The following is a 22,802-nucleotide window of genomic DNA, read 5'->3' on the forward strand; positions in this document are numbered from 1 at the left end:
AGAGAAAGACAGACAGACACAGACACAGAGAAAGACAGACAGACACAGACACAGAGAAAGACAGACAGACAGACACAGACACAGAGAAAGACAGACACACAGACAGACAGAGAAAGACAGACAGACACAGACAGACACAGACAGAGAAAGACAGACAGACACAGACAGAGAAAGACAGACAGACACAGACAGAGAAAGACAGACAGACAGAGAAAGACAGACAGACACAGACAGAGAAAGACAGACAGACACAGACAGAGAAAGACAGACAGACAGACACAAAGACACACAGACACACAGACAGACAGACAGAAAGACAGACAGACACAGACAGAGAAAGACAGACAGACACAGACAGAGAAAGACAGACAGACAGAGAAAGACAGACAGACACAGACACAGAGAAAGACAGACAGACACAGAGAAAGACAGACAGACACAGAGAAAGACAGACAGACACAGACAGAGAAAGACAGACAGACACAGACAGAGAAAGACAGACACAGACAGAGAAAGACAGACACAGACAGAGAAAGACAGACAGACAGACACAAAGACACACAGACACACAGACACACAGACAGACAGACAGACAGACACAGACAGAGAAAGACAGACAGACACAGACAGAGAAAGACAGACAGACAGAGAAAGACAGACAGACACAGACACAGAGAAAGACAGACAGACACAGAGAAAGACAGACAGACACAGACAGAGAAAGACAGACAGACACAGACAGAGAAAGACAGACAGACACAAAGACACACAGACACACAGACACACAGACAGACAGACAGAAAGACAGACAGACACAGACAGAGAAAGACAGACAGACACAGACAGAGAAAGACAGACAGACAGAGAAAGACAGACAGACAGACACAGACACAGAGAAAGACAGACAGACACAGACAGAGAAAGACAGAGAAAGACAGACAGACACAGACAGAGAAAGACAGACAGACACAGACAGAGAAAGACAGACAGACACAGACAGAGAAAGACAGACAGACACAGACAGAGAAAGACAGACAGACACAGACAGAGAAAGACAGACAGACACAGACAGAGAAAGACAGAGAAAGACAGACAGACAGACACAGAGAGAGAAAGACAGACAGACACAGAGAGAGAAAGACAGACAGACACAGACAGAGAAAGACAGACAGAAACAGACAGAGAAAGACAGACAGACAGACAAAGACAGACAGACACAGACACAGACAAAGACAGACAGACACAGACACAGAGAAAGACAGACAGACACAGACACAGAGAAAGACAGACAGACACAGACACAGAGAAAGACAGACAGACACAGACAGAGAAAGACAGACAGACACAGACAGAGAAAGACAGACAGACACAGACAGAGAAAGACAGACAGACACAGACAGAGAAAGACAGACAGACACAGACAGAGAAAGACAGACAGACACAGACAGAGAAAGACAGACAGACACAGACAGAGAAAGACAGACAGACAGACACAGAGAGAGAAAGACAGACAGACACAGAGAGAGAAAGACAGACAGACACAGACAGAGAAAGACAGACAGAAACAGACAGAGAAAGACAGACAGACAGACAAAGACAGACAGACACAGACACAGACAAAGACAGACAGACACAGACACAGAGAAAGACAGACAGACACAGACACAGAGAAAGACAGACAGACACAGACACAGAGAAAGACAGACAGACACAGACAGAGAAAGACAGACAGACACAGACAGAGAAAGACAGACAGACACAGACAGAGAAAGACAGACAGACACAGACAGAGAAAGACAGACAGACACAGACAGAGAAAGACAGACAGACACAGACAGAGAAAGACAGACAGACACAGACAGAGAAAGACAGACAGACAGACAGACAGAGAAAGACAGACAGACACAGACAGAGAAAGACAGACAGACACACAGACACACAGAGAGAGAAAGACAGACAGACACAGACAGAGAAAGACAGACAGAGAAAGACAGACAGACACAGACAGAGAAAGACAGACAGACACAGACAGAGAAAGACAGACAGACACAGACAGAGAAAGACAGACAGACACAGACAGAGAAAGACAGACAGACACAGACAGAGAAAGACAGACAGACACAGACAGAGAAAGACAGACAGACACACAGACACACAGACACACAGAGAGAGAAAGACAGACAGACACAGACAGACACACAGACAGACAGACAAAGACAGACAGACAGACAGAGAAAGACAGACAGACAGACAGACAGAGAAAGACAGAGAAAGACAGACAGACAGACAGACAGACAGACAGACAGACAGACACAGACAGAGAAAGACAGAGAAAGACAGACAGACACAGACAGAGAAAGACAGAGAAAGACAGACAGACACAGACAGAGAAAGACAGACAGACACAGACAGAGAAAGACAGACAGACACAGACAGAGAAAGACAGACAGACACAGACAGAGAAAGACAGACAGACACAGACAGAGAAAGACAGACAGACACAGACAGAGAAAGACAGACAGACACAGACAGAGAAAGACAGACAGACACACAGACACACAGAGAGAGAAAGACAGACAGACACAGACAGACACAGACAGAGAAAGACAGACAGACAGACAGACAGACAGAGAAAGACAGACAGACAGACAGACAGACAGACACAGACAGAGAAAGACAGAGAAAGACAGACAGACACAGACAGAGAAAGACAGAGAAAGACAGACAGAGAAAGACAGACAGACACAGACAGAGAAAGACAGACAGACACAGACAGAGAAAGACAGACAGACAGACACAGACAGACACACAGACACACAGACACACAGAGAGAGAAAGACAGACACAGACAGAGAAAGACAGACAGACACAGACAGAGAAAGACAGACAGACACAGACAGAGAAAGACAGACAGACACAGACAGAGAAAGACAGACAGACACAGACAGAGAAAGACAGACAGACACAGACAGAGAAAGACAGACAGACACAGACAGAGAAAGACAGACAGACACAGACAGAGAAAGACAGACAGACACAGACAGACACACAGACACACAGACACACAGAGAGAGAAAGACAGACAGACACAGACAGAGAAAGACAGACAGACAGACAGAGAAAGACAGACAGACACAGACAGAGAAAGACAGACAGACACAGACAGAGAAAGACAGACAGACACAGACAGAGAAAGACAGACAGACACACAGACACACAGACACACAGACACACAGAGAGAGAAAGACAGACAGACACAGACAGAGAAAGACAGACAGACACAGACAGAGAAAGACAGACAGACACAGACAGAGAAAGACAGACAGACACAGACAGAGAAAGACAGACAGACACAGACAGAGAAAGACAGACAGACACAGACAGAGAAAGACAGACAGACACAGACAGACAGAGAAAGACAGACAGACACAGACAGAGAAAGACAGACAGACACAGACAGAGAAAGACAGACAGACACAGACAGACAGAGAAAGACAGACAGACACAGAAAGACAGACAGACACAGACAGAGAAAGAGAAAGACAGACAGACAGACAGACAAAGACAGACAGACAGACAGACAGACAGACAGACAGACAGACAGACAAAGACACACAGACACACAGACACACAGACACACAGACACACAGACACACAGACAGACAGACAGACAGACAGACAGACAGACAGACAGACAGAAAGACAGAAAGACACAGACAGAGAAAGACAGACAGACACAGACAGAGAAAGACAGACAGACACAGACAGAGAAAGACAGACAGACACAGACAGAGAAAGACAGACAGACACAGACAGAGAAAGACAGACAGACACAGACAGAGAAAGACAGACAGACACAGACAGAGAAAGACAGACAGACAGACAGAGAAAGACAGACAGACACAGACAGAGAAAGACAGACAGACACAGACAGAGAAAGACAGACAGACACAGACAGACAAAGACAGACAGACAGACAAAGACAGACAGACAGACAAAGACAGACAGACAGACAGACAGACACAGACAGACAAAGACAGACAGACACAGACAGAGAAAGACAGACAGACACAGACAGACAGAGAAAGACAGACAGACACAGACAGACAGAGAAAGACAGACAGACAGAGAAAGACAGACAGACACAGACAGACAGACAGACAGACACAGACAGACAAAGACAGACAGACAGACAGACAAAGACAGACAGACACAGACAAAGACAGACAGACACAGACAGACAGAGAAAGACAGACAGACACAGACAGAGAAAGACAGACAGACACAGACAGACAGACAGACAGACACACAGAGAAAGACAGACAGACACAGACAGAGAAAGACAGACAGACACAGACAGAGAAAGACAGACAGAGAAAGACAGACAGACACAGACAGAGAAAGACAGACAGACACAGACAGAGAAAGACAGACAGAGAAAGACAGACAGACACAGACAGACAAAGACAGACAGACAGACAGACAGACAAAGACAGACAGACACACAGACAAAGACAGACAGACACAGACAGACAAAGACAGACAGACACAGACAGAGAAAGACAGACAGACACAGACAGAGAAAGACAGACAGACAGACAGAGAAAGACAGACAGACAGACACAGACAGACAGACAGACAGACAGACAGACAGACACAGACAGACACAGACAGACAGACAGACAAAGACAGACAAAGACAGACAGACAAAGACAGACAGACAGACAGACAGACAGACAGACAGACAGACACAGACAGACAGACAGACAGACAGACAGACACAGACAGACAGACAGACAGACAGACAGACACAGACAAAGACAGACAGACAGACAGACAGACACAGACAAAGACAGACAGACAGACAGACAGACAGACAGACAGACAAAGACAGACAGACAGACAGACAGACAAAGACAGACAGACAGACAGACAGACACAGACAGAGAAAGACAGACAGACACAGACAGACAGACAGACAGACAGACACAGACAGAGAAAGACAGACAGACAAAGACAGACAGACACAGACAGAGAAAGACAGACAGACACAGACAGACAGACAGACACAGACAGACAAAGACAGACAGACAGACAGACAGAGAAAGACAGACAGACACAGACAGAGAAAGACAGACAGACAGAGAAAGACAGACAGACAGACACAGACAGAGAAAGACAGACACACAGAGAAAGACAGACAGACAGAGAAAGACAGACAGACACAGACAGAGAAAGACAGACAGACACAGACAGAGAAAGACAGACAGACACAGACAGAGAAAGACAGACAGACAGACAGAGAAAGACAGACAGACAGACACAGACAGACAGACAGACAGACAGACAGACAGACACAGACAGACACAGACAGACAGACAGACAAAGACAGACAGACAAAGACAGACAGAAAGACAGACAGACACAGACAGACAGACAGACACAGACAAAGACAGACAGACAGACAAAGACAGACAGACAGACAGACAGACAGACAAAGACAGACAGACAGACAGACAAAGACAGACAGACAGACAGACAGACAGACAGACAGACAGACAGACACAGACAGAGAAAGACAGACAGACAGACAAACAGACACAGACAGACAAAGACAGACAGACAAAGACAGACAGACACAGACAGTGAAAGACAGACAGACACAGACAGACAGAGAAAGACAGACAGACACAGACAGACAAAGACAGACAGACAGACAGACAGAGAAAGACAGACAGACACAGACAGAGAAAGACAGACAGACAGAGAAAGACAGACAGACAGACACACACAGAGAAAGACAGACAGACACAGACAGAGAAAGACAGACAGACACAGACAGAGAAAGACAGACAGACACAGACAGAGAAAGACAGACAGACACAGACAGAGAAAGACAGACAGACACAGACAGAGAAAGACAGACAGACACAGACAGAGAAAGACAGACAGACACAGACAGAGAAAGACAGACAGACACAGACAGAGAAAGACAGACAGACACAGACAGAGAAAGACAGACAGACACACAGACACACAGACACACAGAGAGAGAAAGACAGACAGACACAGACAGACACAGACAGAGAAAGACAGACAGACACAGACAGAGAAAGACAGACAGACACAGACAGAGAAAGACAGACAGACACAGACAGAGAAAGACAGACAGACACACAGACACACAGACACAGACACACAGAGAGAGAAAGACAGACAGACACAGACAGACACACAGACAGACAGAGAAAGACAGACAGACAGACAGAGAAAGACAGACAGACAGACAGACAGACAGACAGACAGAGAAAGACAGAGAAAGACAGACAGACACAGACAGAGAAAGACAGAGAAAGACAGACAGAGAAAGACAGACAGACACAGACAGAGAAAGACAGACAGACACAGACAGAGAAAGACAGACAGACACAGACAGAGAAAGACAGACAGACACACAGACACACAGACACACAGAGAGAGAAAGACAGACAGACACAGACAGACACAGACAGAGAAAGACAGACAGACACAGACAGAGAAAGACAGACAGACACAGACAGAGAAAGACAGACAGACACAGACAGAGAAAGACAGACAGACACACAGACACACAGACACAGACACACAGAGAGAGAAAGACAGACAGACACAGACAGACACACAGACAGACAGAGAAAGACAGACAGACAGACAGAGAAAGACAGACAGACAGACAGACAGAGAAAGACAGAGAAAGACAGACAGACACAGACAGAGAAAGACAGAGAAAGACAGACAGAGAAAGACAGACAGACACAGACAGAGAAAGACAGACAGACACAGACAGAGAAAGACAGACAGACACAGACAGAGAAAGACAGACAGACACAGACAGAGAAAGACAGACAGACACAGACAGAGAAAGACAGACAGACACAGACAGAGAAAGACAGACAGACACACAGACACACAGAGAGAGAAAGACAGACACACAGACACACAGAGAGAGAAAGACAGACAGACACAGACAGACACAGACAGAGAAAGACAGACAGACAGACAGACAGAGAAAGACAGACAGACAGACAGACAGACAGACAGACACAGACAGAGAAAGACAGAGAAAGACAGACAGACACAGACAGAGAAAGACAGAGAAAGACAGACAGACACAGACAGAGAAAGACAGACAGACACAGACAGAGAAAGACAGACAGACACAGACAGAGAAAGACAGACAGACAGAGAAAGACAGACAGACACAGACAGACACACAGACACACAGACACACAGAGAGAGAAAGACAGACACAGACAGAGAAAGACAGACACAGACAGAGAAAGACAGACAGACACAGACAGAGAAAGACAGACAGACACAGACAGAGAAAGACAGACAGACACAGACAGAGAAAGACAGACAGACACAGACAGAGAAAGACAGACAGACACAGACAGAGAAAGACAGACAGACACAGACAGACACACAGACACACAGACACACAGAGAGAGAAAGACAGACAGACACAGACAGAGAAAGACAGACAGACAGACAGACAGAGAAAGACAGACAGACACAGACAGAGAAAGACAGACAGACACAGACAGAGAAAGACAGACAGACACAGACAGAGAAAGACAGACAGACACACAGACACACAGACAGAGAAAGACAGACAGACACAGACAGAGAAAGACAGACAGACACAGACAGAGAAAGACAGACAGACACAGACAGAGAAAGACAGACAGACACAGACAGAGAAAGACAGACAGACACAGACAGAGAAAGACAGACAGACACAGACAGAGAAAGACAGACAGACACAGACAGAGAAAGACAGACAGACACAGACAGAGAAAGACAGACAGACACAGACAGACAGAGAAAGACAGACAGACACAGACAGAGAAAGACAGACAGACACAGACAGAGAAAGACAGACAGACACAGACAGAGAAAGACAGACAGACACAGACAGACAAAGACAGACAGACAGACAGACAGACAAAGACAGACAGACACACAGACAAAGACAGACAGACACAGACAGACAAAGACAGACAGACACAGACAGAGAAAGACAGACAGACAGACAGAGAAAGACAGACAGACAGACACAGACAGACAGACAGACAGACAGACAGACACAGACAGACACAGACAGACAGACAGACAAAGACAGACAAAGACAGACAGACAAAGACAGACAGACAGACAGACAGACAGACAGACAGACAGACAGACAGACAGACAGACACAGACAGACAGACAGACAGACAGACACAGACAAAGACAGACACAGACAAAGACAGACAGACAGACAGACAGACAGACAGACAAAGACAGACAGACAGACAGACAGACAAAGACAGACAGACAGACAGACAGACAGACACAGACAGAGAAAGACAGACAGACACAGACAGACAGACAGACAAAGAGACACAGACAGACAAAGACAGACAGACAAAGACAGACAGACACAGACAGAGAAAGACAGACAGACACAGACAGACAGAGAAAGACAGACAGACACAGACAGACAAAGACAGACAGACAGACAGACAGACAGAGAAAGACAGACAGACACAGACAGAGAAAGACAGACAGACAGAGAAAGACAGACAGACAGACACAGACAGAGAAAGACAGACACACAGAGAAAGACAGACAGACACAGACAGAGAAAGACAGACAGACACAGACAGAGAAAGACAGACAGACACAGACAGAGAAAGACAGACAGACACAGACAGAGAAAGACAGACAGACAGACAGAGAAAGACAGACAGACAGACAGACAGACACAGACAGACAGACAGACAGACAGACAGACACAGACAGACACAGACAGACAGACAGACAAAGACAGACAAAGACAGACAGACAAAGACAGACAGACAGACAGACAGACAGACAGACAGACACAAAGACAGACAGACAGACACAGACAAAGACAGACAGACAGACAGACAGACAGACAAAGACAGACAGACAGACAGACAAAGACAGACAGACAGACAGACAGACAGACAGACAGACAGACACAGACAGAGAAAGACAGACAGACAGACAAACAGACACAGACAGACAAAGACAGACAGACAAAGACAGACAGACACAGACAGAGAAAGACAGACAGACACAGACAGACAGAGAAAGACAGACAGACACAGACAGACAAAGACAGACAGACAGACAGACAGAGAAAGACAGACAGACACAGACAGAGAAAGACAGACAGACAGAGAAAGACAGACAGACAGACACACACAGAGAAAGACAGACAGACACAGACAGAGAAAGACAGACAGACACAGACAGAGAAAGACAGACAGACACAGACAGAGAAAGACAGACAGACACAGACAGAGAAAGACAGACAGACACAGACAGAGAAAGACAGACAGACACACAGACACACAGACACACAGACACACAGAGAGAGAAAGACAGACAGACACAGACAGAGAAAGACAGACAGACACAGACAGACACAGACAGAGAAAGACAGACAGACACAGACAGAGAAAGACAGACAGACACAGACAGAGAAAGACAGACAGACACAGACAGAGAAAGACAGACAGACACACAGACACACAGACACACAGACACACAGAGAGAGAAAGACAGACAGACAGACAGAGAAAGACAGACAGACAGACAGACAGACAGACAGACAAAGACAGACAGACAGACAGACAGACAGACAGACAGACACAGACAGAGAAAGACAGAGAAAGACAGACAGACACAGACAGAGAAAGACAGAGAAAGACAGACAGACACAGACAGAGAAAGACAGACAGACAGACACACACAGAGAAAGACAGACAGACACAGACAGAGAAAGACAGACAGACACAGACAGAGAAAGACAGACAGACACAGACAGAGAAAGACAGACAGACACAGACAGAGAAAGACAGACAGACACAGACAGAGAAAGACAGACAGACACAGACAGAGAAAGACAGACAGACACAGACAGAGAAAGACAGACAGACACAGACAGAGAAAGACAGACAGACACAGACAGAGAAAGACAGACAGACACACAGACACACAGACACACAGAGAGAGAAAGACAGACAGACACAGACAGACACAGACAGAGAAAGACAGACAGACACAGACAGAGAAAGACAGACAGACACAGACAGAGAAAGACAGACAGACACAGACAGAGAAAGACAGACAGACACACAGACACACAGACACAGACACACAGAGAGAGAAAGACAGACAGACACAGACAGACACACAGACAGACAGAGAAAGACAGACAGACAGACAGAGAAAGACAGACAGACAGACAGACAGACAGACAGACAGAGAAAGACAGAGAAAGACAGACAGACACAGACAGAGAAAGACAGAGAAAGACAGACAGAGAAAGACAGACAGACACAGACAGAGAAAGACAGACAGACACAGACAGAGAAAGACAGACAGACACAGACAGAGAAAGACAGACAGACACACAGACACACAGACACACAGAGAGAGAAAGACAGACAGACACAGACAGACACAGACAGAGAAAGACAGACAGACACAGACAGAGAAAGACAGACAGACACAGACAGAGAAAGACAGACAGACACAGACAGAGAAAGACAGACAGACACACAGACACACAGACACAGACACACAGAGAGAGAAAGACAGACAGACACAGACAGACACACAGACAGACAGAGAAAGACAGACAGACAGACAGAGAAAGACAGACAGACAGACAGACAGACAGACAGACAGACAGAGAAAGACAGAGAAAGACAGACAGACACAGACAGAGAAAGACAGAGAAAGACAGACAGAGAAAGACAGACAGACACAGACAGAGAAAGACAGACAGACACAGACAGAGAAAGACAGACAGACACAGACAGAGAAAGACAGACAGACACAGACAGAGAAAGACAGACAGACACAGACAGAGAAAGACAGACAGACACAGACAGAGAAAGACAGACAGACACACAGACACACAGAGAGAGAAAGACAGACACACAGACACACAGAGAGAGAAAGACAGACAGACACAGACAGACACAGACAGAGAAAGACAGACAGACAGACAGACAGAGAAAGACAGACAGACAGACAGACAGACAGACAGACACAGACAGAGAAAGACAGAGAAAGACAGACAGACACAGACAGAGAAAGACAGAGAAAGACAGACAGACACAGACAGAGAAAGACAGACAGACACAGACAGAGAAAGACAGACAGACACAGACAGAGAAAGACAGACAGACAGAGAAAGACAGACAGACACAGACAGACACACAGACACACAGACACACAGAGAGAGAAAGACAGACACAGACAGAGAAAGACAGACACAGACAGAGAAAGACAGACAGACACAGACAGAGAAAGACAGACAGACACAGACAGAGAAAGACAGACAGACACAGACAGAGAAAGACAGACAGACACAGACAGAGAAAGACAGACAGACACAGACAGAGAAAGACAGACAGACACAGACAGACACACAGACACACAGACACACAGAGAGAGAAAGACAGACAGACACAGACAGAGAAAGACAGACAGACAGACAGACAGAGAAAGACAGACAGACACAGACAGAGAAAGACAGACAGACACAGACAGAGAAAGACAGACAGACACAGACAGAGAAAGACAGACAGACACACAGACACACAGACAGAGAAAGACAGACAGACACAGACAGAGAAAGACAGACAGACACAGACAGAGAAAGACAGACAGACACAGACAGAGAAAGACAGACAGACACAGACAGAGAAAGACAGACAGACACAGACAGAGAAAGACAGACAGACACAGACAGAGAAAGACAGACAGACACAGACAGAGAAAGACAGACAGACACAGACAGAGAAAGACAGACAGACACAGACAGACAGAGAAAGACAGACAGACACAGACAGAGAAAGACAGACAGACACAGACAGAGAAAGACAGACAGACACAGACAGAGAAAGACAGACAGACACAGACAGACAAAGACAGACAGACAGACAGACAGACAGACAGACAGACAGACAAAGACAGACAGACACACAGACAAAGACAGACAGACACAGACAGACAAAGACAGACAGACACAGACAGAGAAAGACAGACAGACAGACAGAGAAAGACAGACAGACAGACACAGACAGACAGACAGACAGACAGACAGACACAGACAGACACAGACAGACAGACAGACAAAGACAGACAAAGACAGACAGACAAAGACAGACAGACAGACAGACAGACAGACAGACAGACAGACAGACAGACAGACAGACACAGACAGACAGACAGACAGACAGACAGACACAGACAAAGACAGACACAGACAAAGACAGACAGACAGACAGACAGACAGACAGACAAAGACAGACAGACAGACAGACAGACAAAGACAGACAGACAGACAGACAGACAGACACAGACAGAGAAAGACAGACAGACACAGACAGACAGACAGACAAAGAGACACAGACAGACAAAGACAGACAGACAAAGACAGACAGACACAGACAGAGAAAGACAGACAGACACAGACAGACAGAGAAAGACAGACAGACACAGACAGACAAAGACAGACAGACAGACAGACAGACAGAGAAAGACAGACAGACACAGACAGAGAAAGACAGACAGACAGAGAAAGACAGACAGACAGACACAGACAGAGAAAGACAGACACACAGAGAAAGACAGACAGACACAGACAGAGAAAGACAGACAGACACAGACAGAGAAAGACAGACAGACACAGACAGAGAAAGACAGACAGACACAGACAGAGAAAGACAGACAGACAGACAGAGAAAGACAGACAGACAGACAGACAGACACAGACAGACAGACAGACAGACAGACAGACACAGACAGACACAGACAGACAGACAGACAAAGACAGACAAAGACAGACAGACAAAGACAGACAGACAGACAGACAGACAGACAGACAGACACAAAGACAGACAGACAGACACAGACAAAGACAGACAGACAGACAGACAGACAGACAAAGACAGACAGACAGACAGACAGACAAAGACAGACAGACAGACAGACAGACAGACAGACAGACAGACACAGACAGAGAAAGACAGACAGACAGACAAACAGACACAGACAGACAAAGACAGACAGACAAAGACAGACAGACACAGACAGAGAAAGACAGACAGACACAGACAGACAGAGAAAGACAGACAGACACAGACAGACAAAGACAGACAGACAGACAGACAGAGAAAGACAGACAGACACAGACAGAGAAAGACAGACAGACAGAGAAAGACAGACAGACAGACACACACAGAGAAAGACAGACAGACACAGACAGAGAAAGACAGACAGACACAGACAGAGAAAGACAGACAGACACAGACAGAGAAAGACAGACAGACACAGACAGAGAAAGACAGACAGACACAGACAGAGAAAGACAGACAGACACACAGACACACAGACACACAGACACACAGAGAGAGAAAGACAGACAGACACAGACAGAGAAAGACAGACAGACACAGACAGACACAGACAGAGAAAGACAGACAGACACAGACAGAGAAAGACAGACAGACACAGACAGAGAAAGACAGACAGACACAGACAGAGAAAGACAGACAGACACACAGACACACAGACACACAGACACACAGAGAGAGAAAGACAGACAGACAGACAGAGAAAGACAGACAGACAGACAGACAGACAGACAGACAAAGACAGACAGACAGACAGACAGACAGACAGACAGACACAGACAGAGAAAGACAGAGAAAGACAGACAGACACAGACAGAGAAAGACAGAGAAAGACAGACAGACACAGACAGAGAAAGACAGACAGACACAGACAGAGAAAGACAGACAGACACAGACAGAGAAAGACAGACAGACACAGACAGAGAAAGACAGACAGACACAGACAGAGAAAGACAGACAGACACAGACAGAGAAAGACAGACAGACACAGACAGAGAAAGACAGACAGACACAGACAGACAGAGAAAGACAGACAGACACAGACAGAGAAAGACAGACAGACACAGACAGAGAAAGACAGACAGACACAGACAGAGAAAGACAGACAGACACAGACAGACAAAGACAGACAGACAGACAGACAGACAGACAGACAAAGACAGACAGACACACAGACAAAGACAGACAGACACAGACAGACAAAGACAGACAGACACAGACAGAGAAAGACAGACAGACAGACAGAGAAAGACAGACAGACAGACACAGACAGACAGACAGACAGACAGACAGACACAGACAGACACAGACAGACAGACAGACAAAGACAGACAAAGACAGACAGACAAAGACAGACAGACAGACAGACAGACAGACAGACAGACAGACAGACAGACACAGACAGACAGACAGACAGACAGACAGACAGACACAGACAAAGACAGACACAGACAAAGACAGACAGACAGACAGACAGACAGACAGACAAAGACAGACAGACAGACAGACAGACAAAGACAGACAGACAGACAGACAGACAGACACAGACAGAGAAAGACAGACAGACACAGACAGACAGACAGACAAAGAGACACAGACAGACAAAGACAGACAGACAAAGACAGACAGACACAGACAGAGAAAGACAGACAGACACAGACAGACAGAGAAAGACAGACAGACACAGACAGACAAAGACAGACAGACAGACAGACAGACAGAGAAAGACAGACAGACACAGACAGAGAAAGACAGACAGACAGAGAAAGACAGACAGACAGACACAGACAGAGAAAGACAGACACACAGAGAAAGACAGACAGACACAGACAGAGAAAGACAGACAGACACAGACAGAGAAAGACAGACAGACACAGACAGAGAAAGACAGACAGACACAGACAGAGAAAGACAGACAGACAGACAGAGAAAGACAGACAGACAGACAGACAGACACAGACAGACAGACAGACAGACAGACAGACACAGACAGACACAGACAGACAGACAGACAAAGACAGACAAAGACAGACAGACAAAGACAGACAGACAGACAGACAGACAGACAGACAGACACAAAGACAGACAGACAGACACAGACAAAGACAGACAGACAGACAGACAGACAGACAAAGACAGACAGACAGACAGACAAAGACAGACAGACAGACAGACAGACAGACAGACAGACAGACACAGACAGAGAAAGACAGACAGACAGACAAACAGACACAGACAGACAAAGACAGACAGACAAAGACAGACAGACACAGACAGAGAAAGACAGACAGACACAGACAGACAGAGAAAGACAGACAGACACAGACAGACAAAGACAGACAGACAGACAGACAGAGAAAGACAGACAGACACAGACAGAGAAAGACAGACAGACAGAGAAAGACAGACAGACAGACACACACAGAGAAAGACAGACAGACACAGACAGAGAAAGACAGACAGACACAGACAGAGAAAGACAGACAGACACAGACAGAGAAAGACAGACAGACACAGACAGAGAAAGACAGACAGACACAGACAGAGAAAGACAGACAGACACAGACAGACACACAGACACACAGACACACAGAGAGAGAAAGACAGACAGACACAGACAGAGAAAGACAGACAGACAGACAGACAGAGAAAGACAGACAGACACAGACAGAGAAAGACAGACAGACACAGACAGAGAAAGACAGACAGACACAGACAGAGAAAGACAGACAGACACACAGACACACAGACAGAGAAAGACAGACAGACACAGACAGAGAAAGACAGACAGACACAGACAGAGAAAGACAGACAGACACAGACAGAGAAAGACAGACAGACACAGACAGAGAAAGACAGACAGACACAGACAGAGAAAGACAGACAGACACAGACAGAGAAAGACAGACAGACACAGACAGAGAAAGACAGACAGACACAGACAGAGAAAGACAGACAGACACAGACAGACAGAGAAAGACAGACAGACACAGACAGAGAAAGACAGACAGACACAGACAGAGAAAGACAGACAGACACAGACAGAGAAAGACAGACAGACACAGACAGACAAAGACAGACAGACAGACAGACAGACAGACAAAGACAGACAGACACACAGACAAAGACAGACAGACACAGACAGACAAAGACAGACAGACACAGACAGAGAAAGACAGACAGACAGACAGAGAAAGACAGACAGACAGACACAGACAGACAGACAGACAGACAGACAGACACAGACAGACACAGACAGACAGACAGACAAAGACAGACAAAGACAGACAGACAAAGACAGACAGACAGACAGACAGACAGACAGACAGACAGACAGACAGACAGACAGACACAGACAGACAGACAGACAGACAGACAGACAGACACAGACAAAGACAGACACAGACAAAGACAGACAGACAGACAGACAGACAGACAGACAAAGACAGACAGACAGACAGACAGACAAAGACAGACAGACAGACAGACAGACAGACACAGACAGAGAAAGACAGACAGACACAGACAGACAGACAGACAAAGAGACACAGACAGACAAAGACAGACAGACAAAGACAGACAGACACAGACAGAGAAAGACAGACAGACACAGACAGACAGAGAAAGACAGACAGACACAGACAGACAAAGACAGACAGACAGACAGACAGACAGAGAAAGACAGACAGACACAGACAGAGAAAGACAGACAGACAGAGAAAGACAGACAGACAGACACAGACAGAGAAAGACAGACACACAGAGAAAGACAGACAGACACAGACAGAGAAAGACAGACAGACACAGACAGAGAAAGACAGACAGACACAGACAGAGAAAGACAGACAGACACAGACAGAGAAAGACAGACAGACAGACAGAGAAAGACAGACAGACAGACAGACAGACACAGACAGACAGACAGACAGACAGACAGACACAGACAGACACAGACAGACAGACAGACAAAGACAGACAAAGACAGACAGACAAAGACAGACAGACAGACAGACAGACAGACAGACAGACACAAAGACAGACAGACAGACACAGACAAAGACAGACAGACAGACAGACAGACAGACAAAGACAGACAGACAGACAGACAAAGACAGACAGACAGACAGACAGACAGACAGACAGACAGACACAGACAGAGAAAGACAGACAGACAGACAAACAGACACAGACAGACAAAGACAGACAGACAAAGACAGACAGACACAGACAGAGAAAGACAGACAGACACAGACAGACAGAGAAAGACAGACAGACACAGACAGACAAAGACAGACAGACAGACAGACAGAGAAAGACAGACAGACACAGACAGAGAAAGACAGACAGACAGAGAAAGACAGACAGACAGACACACACAGAGAAAGACAGACAGACACAGACAGAGAAAGACAGACAGACACAGACAGAGAAAGACAGACAGACACAGACAGAGAAAGACAGACAGACACAGACAGAGAAAGACAGACAGACACAGACAGAGAAAGACAGACAGACACACAGACACACAGACACACAGACACACAGAGAGAGAAAGACAGACAGACACAGACAGAGAAAGACAGACAGACACAGACAGACACAGACAGAGAAAGACAGACAGACACAGACAGAGAAAGACAGACAGACACAGACAGAGAAAGACAGACAGACACAGACAGAGAAAGACAGACAGACACACAGACACACAGACACACAGACACACAGAGAGAGAAAGACAGACAGACAGACAGAGAAAGACAGACAGACAGACAGACAGACAGACAGACAAAGACAGACAGACAGACAGACAGACAGACAGACAGACACAGACAGAGAAAGACAGAGAAAGACAGACAGACACAGACAGAGAAAGACAGAGAAAGACAGACAGACACAGACAGAGAAAGACAGACAGACACAGACAGAGAAAGACAGACAGACACAGACAGAGAAAGACAGACAGACACAGACAGAGAAAGACAGACAGACACAGACAGAGAAAGACAGACAGACACACAGACACACAGAGAGAGAAAGACAGACAGACACAGACAGACACAGACAGAGAAAGACAGACAGACAGACAGAGAAAGACAGACAGACAGACAGACAGACAGACAGACAGACAGACACAGACAGAGAAAGACAGACAGACACAGACAGAGAAAGACAGAGAAAGACAGACAGACACAGACAGAGAAAGACAGACAGACACAGACAGAGAAAGACAGACAGACACAGACAGAGAAAGACAGACAGACAGAGAAAGACAGACAGACACAGACAGACACACAGACACACAGACACACAGAGAGAGAAAGACAGACACAGACAGAGAAAGACAGACACAGACAGACAGACACAGACAGAGAAAGACAGACAGACACAGACAGAGAAAGACAGACAGACACAGACAGAGAAAGACAGACAGACACAGACAGAGAAAGACAGACAGACACAGACAGACACACAGACACACAGACACACAGAGAGAGAAAGACAGACAGACACAGACAGAGAAAGACAGACAGACAGACAGACAGAGAAAGACAGACAGACACAGACAGAGAAAGACAGACAGACACAGACAGAGAAAGACAGACAGACACAGACAGAGAAAGACAGACAGACACACAGACACACAGACACACAGACAGAGAAAGACAGACAGACACAGACAGAGAAAGACAGACAGACACAGACAGAGAAAGACAGACAGACACAGACAGAGAAAGACAGACAGACACAGACAGAGAAAGACAGACAGACACAGACAGAGAAAGACAGACAGACACAGACAGACAGAGAAAGACAGACAGACACAGACAGAGAAAGACAGACAGACACAGACAGAGAAAGACAGACAGACACAGACAGAGAAAGACAGACAGACACAGACAGAGAAAGACAGACAGACACAGACAGACAGAGAAAGACAGACAGACACAGAAAGACAGACAGACACAGACAGAGAAAGACAGACAGACAGAGAAAGAGAAAGACAGACAGACAGACAGACAAAGACACACAGACAGAGAAAGAGAAAGACAGACAGACAGACAGACAGACAGACAGACAGACAAAGACACACAGACACACAGACACACAGACAGACAGACAGACAGACAGACAGACAGACAGACAGACAGAAAGACAGAAAGACAGACAGACACAGACAGAGAAAGACAGACAGACACAGACAGAGAAAGACAGACAGACACACAGACAGAGAAAGACAGACAGACAGAGAAAGACAGACAGACAGACACAGACAGAGAAAGACAGACACACAGAGAAAGACAGACAGACACAGACAGAGAAAGACAGACAGACACAGACAGAGAAAGACAGACAGACACAGACAGAGAAAGACAGACAGACACAGACAGAGAAAGACAGACAGACAGACAGACAGAGAAAGACAGACAGACAGACAGACAGAGAAAGACAGACAGACACAGACAGAGAAAGACAGACAGACACAGACAGAGAAAGACAGACAGACAGACACAGACAGACAGACAGACAAAGACAGACAGACACAGACAGACAAAGACAGACAGACACAGACAGAGAAAGACAGACAGACACAGACAGACAGAGAAAGACAGACAGACACAGACAGACAGAGAAAGACAGACAGACACAGACAGACAGAGAAAGACAGACAGACACAGACAGACAGACAGACAGACACAGACAGACAAAGACAGACAGACAGACAGACAGACAGACAGACAGACAGACAGACAGAGACAAAGACAGACAGACAAAGACAGACAGACAAAGACAGACAGACAAAGACAGACAGACACAGACAAAGACAGACACAGACAGACAGAGAAAGACAGACAGACACAGACAGAGAAAGACAGACAGACACAGACAGACAGACAGACACACAGAGAAAGACAGACAGACACAGACAGAGAAAGACAGACAGACACACACAGAGAAAGACAGACAGACACAGACAGAGAAAGACAGACAGACACAGACAGACAGACAGACAGACAGACAGACAGACAGACAGACAAAGACAGACAGACACACAGACAAAGACAGACAGACACAGACAGACAGACAAAGACAGACAGACACAGACAGAGAAAGACAGACAGACAGACAGACAGACACAGACAGACAGACACAGACAGACAGACAGACAGACAGACAGACAGACACAGACAGACACAGACAGACACAGACAGACAGACAGACAAAGACAGACAGACAAAGACAGACAGACAGACAGACAGACAGACAGACAGACAGACAGACAGACAAAGACAGACAGACACACAGACAAAGACAGACAGACACAGACAGACAGACAAAGACAGACAGACACAGACAGAGAAAGACAGACAGACACAGACAGACAGACAGAGAAAGACAGACAGACACAGAGAAAGACAGACAGACACAGACAGAGAAAGACAGACAGACAGACACAAAGACACACAGACACACAGACAGACAGACAGAAAGACAGACAGACACAGACAGAGAAAGACAGACAGACACAGACAGAGAAAGACAGACAGACAGAGAAAGACAGACAGACACAGAGAAAGACAGACAGACACAGAGAAAGACAGACAGACACAGACAGAGAAAGACAGACAGACACAGACAGAGAAAGACAGACAGACACAGACAGAGAAAGACAGACACAGACAGAGAAAGACAGACACAGACAGAGAAAGACAGACAGACAGACACAAAGACACACAGACACACAGACACACAGACAGACAGACAGACAGACAGACACAGACAGAGAAAGACAGACAGACACAGACAGAGAAAGACAGACAGACAGAGAAAGACAGACAGACACAGACACAGAGAAAGACAGACAGACACAGAGAAAGACAGACAGACACAGACAGAGAAAGACAGACAGACACAGACAGAGAAAGACAGACAGACACAAAGACACACAGACACACAGACACACAGACAGACAGACAGAAAGACAGACAGACACAGACAGAGAAAGACAGACAGACAGAGAAAGACAGACAGACAGAGAAAGACAGAGAAAGACAGACAGACAGAGAAAGACAGACAGACACAGACACAGAGAAAGACAGACAGACACAGACAGAGAAAGACAGACAGACACAGACAGAGAAAGACAGACAGACACAGACAGAGAAAGACAGACAGACACAGACAGAGAAAGACAGACAGACACAGACAGAGAAAGACAGACAGACACAGACAGAGAAAGACAGACAGACACAGACAGAGAAAGACAGAGAAAGACAGACAGACAGACACAGAGAGAGAAAGACAGACAGACACAGAGAGAGAAAGACAGACAGACACAGACAGAGAAAGAGAAAGACAGACAGACAGACAGACAAAGACACACAGACAGAGAAAGAGAAAGACAGACAGACAGACAGACAGACAGACAGACAGACAAAGACACACAGACACACAGACACACAGACACACAGACACACAGACACACAGACACACAGACACACAGACAGACAGACAGACAGACAGACAGACAGACAGACAGACAGACAGAAAGACAGAAAGACAGAAAGACACAGACAGAGAAAGACAGACAGACACAGACAGAGAAAGACAGACAGACACAGACAGAGAAAGACAGACAGACACAGACAGAGAAAGACAGACAGACACAGACAGAGAAAGACAGACAGACACAGACAGAGAAAGACAGACAGACACAGACAGAGAAAGACAGACAGACAGACAGACAGAGAAAGACAGACAGACACAGACAGAGAAAGACAGACAGACACAGACAGAGAAAGACAGACAGACACAGACAGAGAAAGACAGACAGACACAGACAGACAAAGACAGACAGACAGACAAAGACAGACAGACAGACAGACAGACAAAGACAGACAGTCAGACAGACAAAGACAGACAGACACAGACAGACAAAGACAGACAGACACAGACAGAGAAAGACAGACAGACACAGACAGACAGAGAAAGACAGACAGACACAGACAGACAGAGAAAGACAGACAGACACAGACAGACAGAGAAAGACAGACAGACACAGACAGACAGACAGACAGACACAGACAGACAAAGACAGACAGACAGACAGACAAAGACAGACAGACACAGACAAAGACAGACAGACACAGACAGACAGAGAAAGACAGACAGACACAGACAGAGAAAGACAGACAGACACAGACAGACAGACAGACAGACACACAGAGAAAGACAGACAGACACAGACAGAGAAAGACAGACAGACACAGACAGAGAAAGACAGACAGAGAAAGACAGACAGACACAGAAAGAGAAAGACAGACAGACACAGACAGAGAAAGACAGACAGACACAGACAGAGAAAGACAGACAGACACAGACAGACAAAGACAGACAGACAGACAGACAGACAGACAAAGACAGACAGACACACAGACAAAGACAGACAGACACAGACAGACAAAGACAGACAGACACAGACAGAGAAAGACAGACAGACAGACACAGACAGACAGACACAGACAGACAGACAGACACAGACAGACAGACACAGACAGACACAGACAGACAGACAGACAAAGACAGACAAAGACAGACAGACAAAGACAGACAGACAGACAGACAGACAGACAGACAGACACAGACAGACAGACAGACAGACACAGACAGACAGACAGACAGACAGACACAGACAAAGACAGACAGACAGACAGACACAGACAAAGACAGACAGACAGACAGACAAAGACAGACAGACAGACAGACAAAGACAGACAGACAGACAGACAGACAGACAGACAGACACAGACAGAGAAAGAC

The sequence above is a fragment of the Oncorhynchus mykiss genome, chromosome 2 (genome assembly GCF_057628025.1).
Source record: "Oncorhynchus mykiss isolate SJ-2025 chromosome 2, ASM5762802v1, whole genome shotgun sequence".
In the NCBI taxonomy this organism is placed as follows: Eukaryota; Metazoa; Chordata; class Actinopteri; order Salmoniformes; family Salmonidae; genus Oncorhynchus; species Oncorhynchus mykiss.